Raw genomic sequence first — 5,436 nt, forward strand, 5'->3', positions numbered from 1 at the left:
TCAAGCAAGAATGTGTCCTTCTCCTTTGGTTTCATGCTCCCTGCTGGAGGTAATTGGACTTAATCTGAGTGTCTCCAAGTTGGAGCTGAGAGTGCACAACTCTGAGAGAGGCTGTCTGCTCAGTGAGGAAGCATCATCTTGACCGCAAGCACTGTTCAGCATGTGAAGAGGACAATACACAAAGCAGTAACTGCTGTCATTAAATGCCCCCGCCCCAGGGCTGGTGAACCCTGTGGGGAAGCCACAGAGGGCACTCCCACTTGGGCAACGGGTTGATCTAGTTTCTCTTCTTGTGGCTGGGCAGAAAACCATGCTAGCCACTGTGATGGAAACCTATGAAGAGCAGAAGAAAGTAAAAAGTCAAAATTCCAGAAAGTTCCGGGGAGATGCTAACTGAGATGAAGGAAGAACCAAATGAAGCACGCTGACAGGCTCTTCAGAGGCTGTCCTGCCCGTCCCAGCTGCTTTACCCTCCCGTTTCCTCAAGAGGCAACCCATTCACCCCGAGTTCACCGGGGAATCAGAGCCATGCCCAATTATCTCCACAGATTGTTACTTAGACTTTCATTTTCACGCTTGTATGATAGTCCTTTCCTTGTTTACCCTTCCAATCTTCAGTCAAGAATCTGTAGAAGACATTTTTCAGTTTTATCAAGAATCATCTTCAGCCCCTGGTGACTAAGCCTAAACACAGCCCCATCTGGGAGGTAACACAAACTTCTGGGAGCAGATTTTGATTTTACACTAAGACATGCTTGCAATACATGTTTATCATTTTGTATACCATGAGCTAAACTTGGAATTCTAAAATGTGACTTGTAGCCAAAATAGATTTAAACAAATATGTGTCATTTAATTCAGATGTCTTACAGTTTTAATTTCTTCAACGACTTTTGTTTATATCCATTAGCTTTGAAATAAAGTAAAACAGATTACCATTTCCTTCTTTCTCTCCCCCACCCCGTGTGTGTGGGGGGGGGGGCGGTGTAGGGGAATGATGAAGAAGAAAATAATCTGATAAAAGGACTTCAGAAATGTAAGAAATGAACACTTTGGGTTGAATTTGCTCTAGGGACCATCTTGAAGGTTAGCTGGGAGGTAAAGAGGAACTGACAGGCACGGGAGGTCCCTGGTGAACCAGGTATTATTAACCATCTATATTCATAATGCCTAAGGGAGATCAGGGAACTCCCACAGGTCCTCCTCCATTGCTCCCTCTCCATCTTCCCCAAAGGAGAGCGAAGCCTCTGCCACCAAGCTGTGAAACTTAAAGCTACCTTTGCTGCTGTATCACCTGACTGTACTTCTTTTGTTCTCCTCCTCATCCTCCTCAGATGGTTTTGGAATCATTGAGCTGACCTACCTCCTGTCACAAGCAGAGATACAGAAGTCCTTGTGAAAAAAGAGAGAGGCGTTTTAAATGTATATATGATTAAGTATTATTGTCATGATAGGAGTGCAGAATAAAGGCTGCATAGAGGAGTGGGCTGGGGGGTGGGGGGAGGGATTGTACAACAATGAAAGATTTTTTTTCTTTTACTTTTCAAAGAAAAGAGCAAACTGGGAGCATCCTCGCAAGGCCACAGGGCCCACTGCCTGTGATCACATACAGTATCTTTTTCCTTTTAACTTTTTATTGGTTATTGAGTGAAGGGTTATAGAGCAGATCAGTTTCCCATTCAACAATCCATGGACATTTTGGGTGAGCAAATAGATTTCCAGTTCAACAAATTCACACACATTATGTTTCATTATACTGATAACAACCATCCCCCACCCCAGTGTGGCATCATCAATCCTGTTTCCTGTGTTTCATGGGTCTATTCCTCTTTCTTTGATATCCTTTCCTGCCTTCTGAACTGTGTCTTTGGGGAAATGTGGCCCTTTTTAATCTCAAAGGGTTGATTATTTCAAGGGAGGTATACCTCTCTAGAGTAGTGTTCACATTATGAATCTATTGTTTGTCTAAAAATTGAGCCATGGGGGTGATTAAGGGCTTAGTCTCGGGAATTCAGCCAATCTTTATCTCATTAGTAAGTGTATAAGAAACAGATGAAACATGGGAGTGGCTGAGTCTGACTACTACACACTTCATAAAGGAGAACTTTCCTCATCATTAATATCCATTGACTTAAAGAAATAGCTACATGGTCAGATGTGACACCCCATATACCCCTGCACCTATTTCTACAAATCATTAGGTTCAATGTTTGCTGCAAATGGACTCATATTCTTTACTCATAGTTGTGGGGTTTATCAGGGGAATAGATTTGGGGGACGAGTAGTGAGACAAAGAAGATCACACAATGCAAGTCTTAGTTTAGTCCAGCAATTCCAAGCCAGATTAACAAGGCACAATTCCTCAATTAGTGAAAGTCCAGGTTCAGTTCAGCAGCAGAAATAAGCCTCTGGTGTCCACAATTGTTTAGCAAAATGTGTCTCAGAGCAGCTACAAGTCAGCCTTTCCTTTAATCATCCAGGAAGCAAAACTTTTTTTTAACTGTGGCTCCATCTCCAGGGTTCCTCTGGTTATACTTTGCCACCGTCTCTTCACACAAGTGCCACATTCTTTTCACCCTCTCTCCAGCACCGTCTTTCATAGTGTGGAATGAGTTATATTGGTTGCAGAGCTGTTGATGATTTGCAAGACCCTGTATCCGCAGTTAAGGTAGCTGGGGAGACCATGCCCCCTTAGTGGGGGTTACAAAATGGCAAAAAAAAGGCAATTTGCAAGCATTTTGACACCCCAGAATACCTTCTGGCTTTTCTTGACATTTTCTCCCATTATCTTAAAGATCACCTTTCCCTTTTCCATCATCTATATATTTATATGACCAAGAGGCAATGGTGATGAAGGAGGAATTTCAAGCTGCTCTGAAGGAATTGTCAACAAACAAGGACCCATGAATTTGTGACATACCGATTGACATACTTCAACAAACAGACCCAGCCAGGGATGTACTCACCAGGTTGAGCCAGGAAATCAGGAGGGCAACTAACTACCTGGCCAATTTGGGAGAGATCCATATTTATTCCCATTCCAATAAAAGGTCATCTAACAGAGTCTGGAAATTATCAAACAATATCACCAATATCACACACAAGCAAGATCCTGCTGAAAATTATCCAAAGACAATTGGAACAGTACATAGACAGAGAACTGTCAGATGTGAAAGTTGAGTTTAGAAGAGGTCATGACACTAGGTACATTATGGCCAATGTTACATGAATCTTAGCTGAAAGGAGACGTACCAGAGGAATTGACTTTGCTTTGTTTCATTGACTATGCAAAAGCATTTGACTGTGTGGATCACAACCAATTGTGTTTAATCTTGAAAAGACTAGGATTGCGGAACACTTCATTGTGCTCATGTGAAGCCTATACTTGGACCAGGAAGCACTCATCAGAACAGAGCAAGGAAACATTGCACAGTTCAAAATCAGGAAAGGAGAACACCAAGGATGCATCCGATCTGTCTATTTGATCTGTAGGTAAAGCAGATCATTCAAGAGGCTGAACTTTATGAAGAGGAATGTGGCATCAGGATTGGAGGAAAATTCAACAACCTGAATTATGCATATGACAAAACCTTGCTTGCCAAAACTTAGGACCTGAGTAGAAGATCAAGGTCAAGTCTTCAATATGGATTGAAGCTCATCATCAAGAAAACAAAGGTTTTCACCTCTAGGCCAACTGGCAGCACCATGGTAGATGGAGAAGAGACTGAGAGTATTAATAATATCAGCTTGCTTGGTTCCACAATCAACACCCTTGGCATCAGCAGTTAGGAAAGCAAAAGATAAATTGCAGTAGATAAATCTATTATCATGGACCAATACAGAGTACTAAAGAAAAATAATATCAGTTTAGAGACTAAGGTGCACCTAATCTAAGCCATAGCCTTCGCAATCACTTGTTTTGAATCAGAGAGCTGAAATGTGACTAATGATGATAGAAGTAGAGTTGAGACATTTGGTTTGTGCTAGACAAGAGTACTGCGCATAGTTCAATGTTCCCTTGAACTGCCAAAAGAACAAACAGGTCTGTCCTGGAGAAGGTGAAACCAAGCTGTTCCTGGAGGTAAGATTTTTGATCCTCTGCCTCACATACTTTTTGCATGATGCCAGCAAAGGCCAGACCTTGGAGAAGGACATCATGCTTGGAAAGATAGAGGGACAGTGCAAAAGAGGAAAACTCTGGATGATATGGACTGACACACTCAGTGGGATAATGGGGGAAGGTGTGTCAGAGACAGTGAGATTGGCTCAGGGTAAGGCAGGATTCAGAGCTATTGTACATTAAGTGTTGCTATGAGTTGGAGGGGACTCAATGGCACATAACAACAACATCAACACAACAACATATTTGTGGAAGTATATGCACCAACAACCAGAGCCAAAAGAAGAAGAAATAGATAATTTCTACCAACGTTTACAGTCTGAGATAGATCAAACATGCAATCAAAATGCATTGATAATAATGGGTGACTGGAATGCAAAAGTTAGGAAAAGAGAAGAAGAATCAGTAGTTGGAAAACATGGACTTGGTGACAGAAATGAAGCTGGAGATAGAATGAATTTCGTACAATCAATGACTTATTCATTGCAAATACATTTTACAAGAAACATAAATGTAGGTTATACACATGGATTTCACCTGATGGTATGCATAGGAATCAGATCGATTACATCTGCGGAAAAAACTGCTGGAGAAGCTCAATATCAGCAGTGAAAACTAGGCCAGGAGCTGATTGTGGAACGGACCACCAACTACTCATATGCAAGTTCAAGCTGAAGCTGAGGAAAATGAAACTGAATCCACAGGAGCCAAAATATGACTTTGATTTCATCCCACCTGAATTTCAGAATCATCTCAGGAACAGGTTTGAGGACTTGAACACTAATGAGCGAAGACCAGATGAGTTGTGGGAGGATGTCAAATGTATCATCCAGGAAGAGTGCAAACAGTCATTACAAAGATAGAAGAGGAAGAAAAGACAAAATGGATGTCAGAAGAAACTGAAGATTGCACTAGAGCATAGAGAAGCCAAAGCACAAGGAAGAATTCAAGATACTAAAGAGCTGAACAGAAGATTCCAAAAGGCCACATGGGATGTTGTTGTTGTTGTTGTTCTTGTTATGTGCCGTCGAGTCGTTTGTGACTCATAGCGACCCTATGTACAACAGCCCTAAACCCTGCTCTACCCTGACAAAGCAAAATATTACAATGAAATGTGCAAGGAGCTAGAGTTGGAAAATCAAAAGGGCCGAACTTGTTCAGCATTTCTTAAACTCAAGGAACTGAAGAACAAATTTAAACCTCGAGTTGCTATATAATCAAGGATGCTTTAGGCAGAATATTAAATGATCCAGGAAGTATTAAAATAAGATAGAAGGAATATACTGAGTCATTGTATCAAAAGGAATTGGCAGATA

General features: G+C 41.4%; 1 pseudogene across 1 annotated transcript in view; it reads right to left on the reverse strand.

The window, feature by feature from the left end:
- Positions 1-5,436, reverse strand: part of LOC102873923 — a 38,074-nt pseudogene continuing 32,638 nt past the window's right edge. Inside the window, exon 3 of the transcript XR_438908.1 lies at positions 1-333. The product of XR_438908.1 is annotated as a poly [ADP-ribose] polymerase 6-like (transcript). The remainder of the gene's footprint in view (positions 334-5,436) is intronic.

This window comes from Elephantulus edwardii, unplaced genomic scaffold (genome assembly GCF_000299155.1).
Source record: "Elephantulus edwardii isolate Elephantulus edwardi_28Jun2011 unplaced genomic scaffold, EleEdw1.0 scaffold00071, whole genome shotgun sequence".
Classification (NCBI taxonomy): Eukaryota; Metazoa; Chordata; class Mammalia; order Macroscelidea; family Macroscelididae; genus Elephantulus; species Elephantulus edwardii.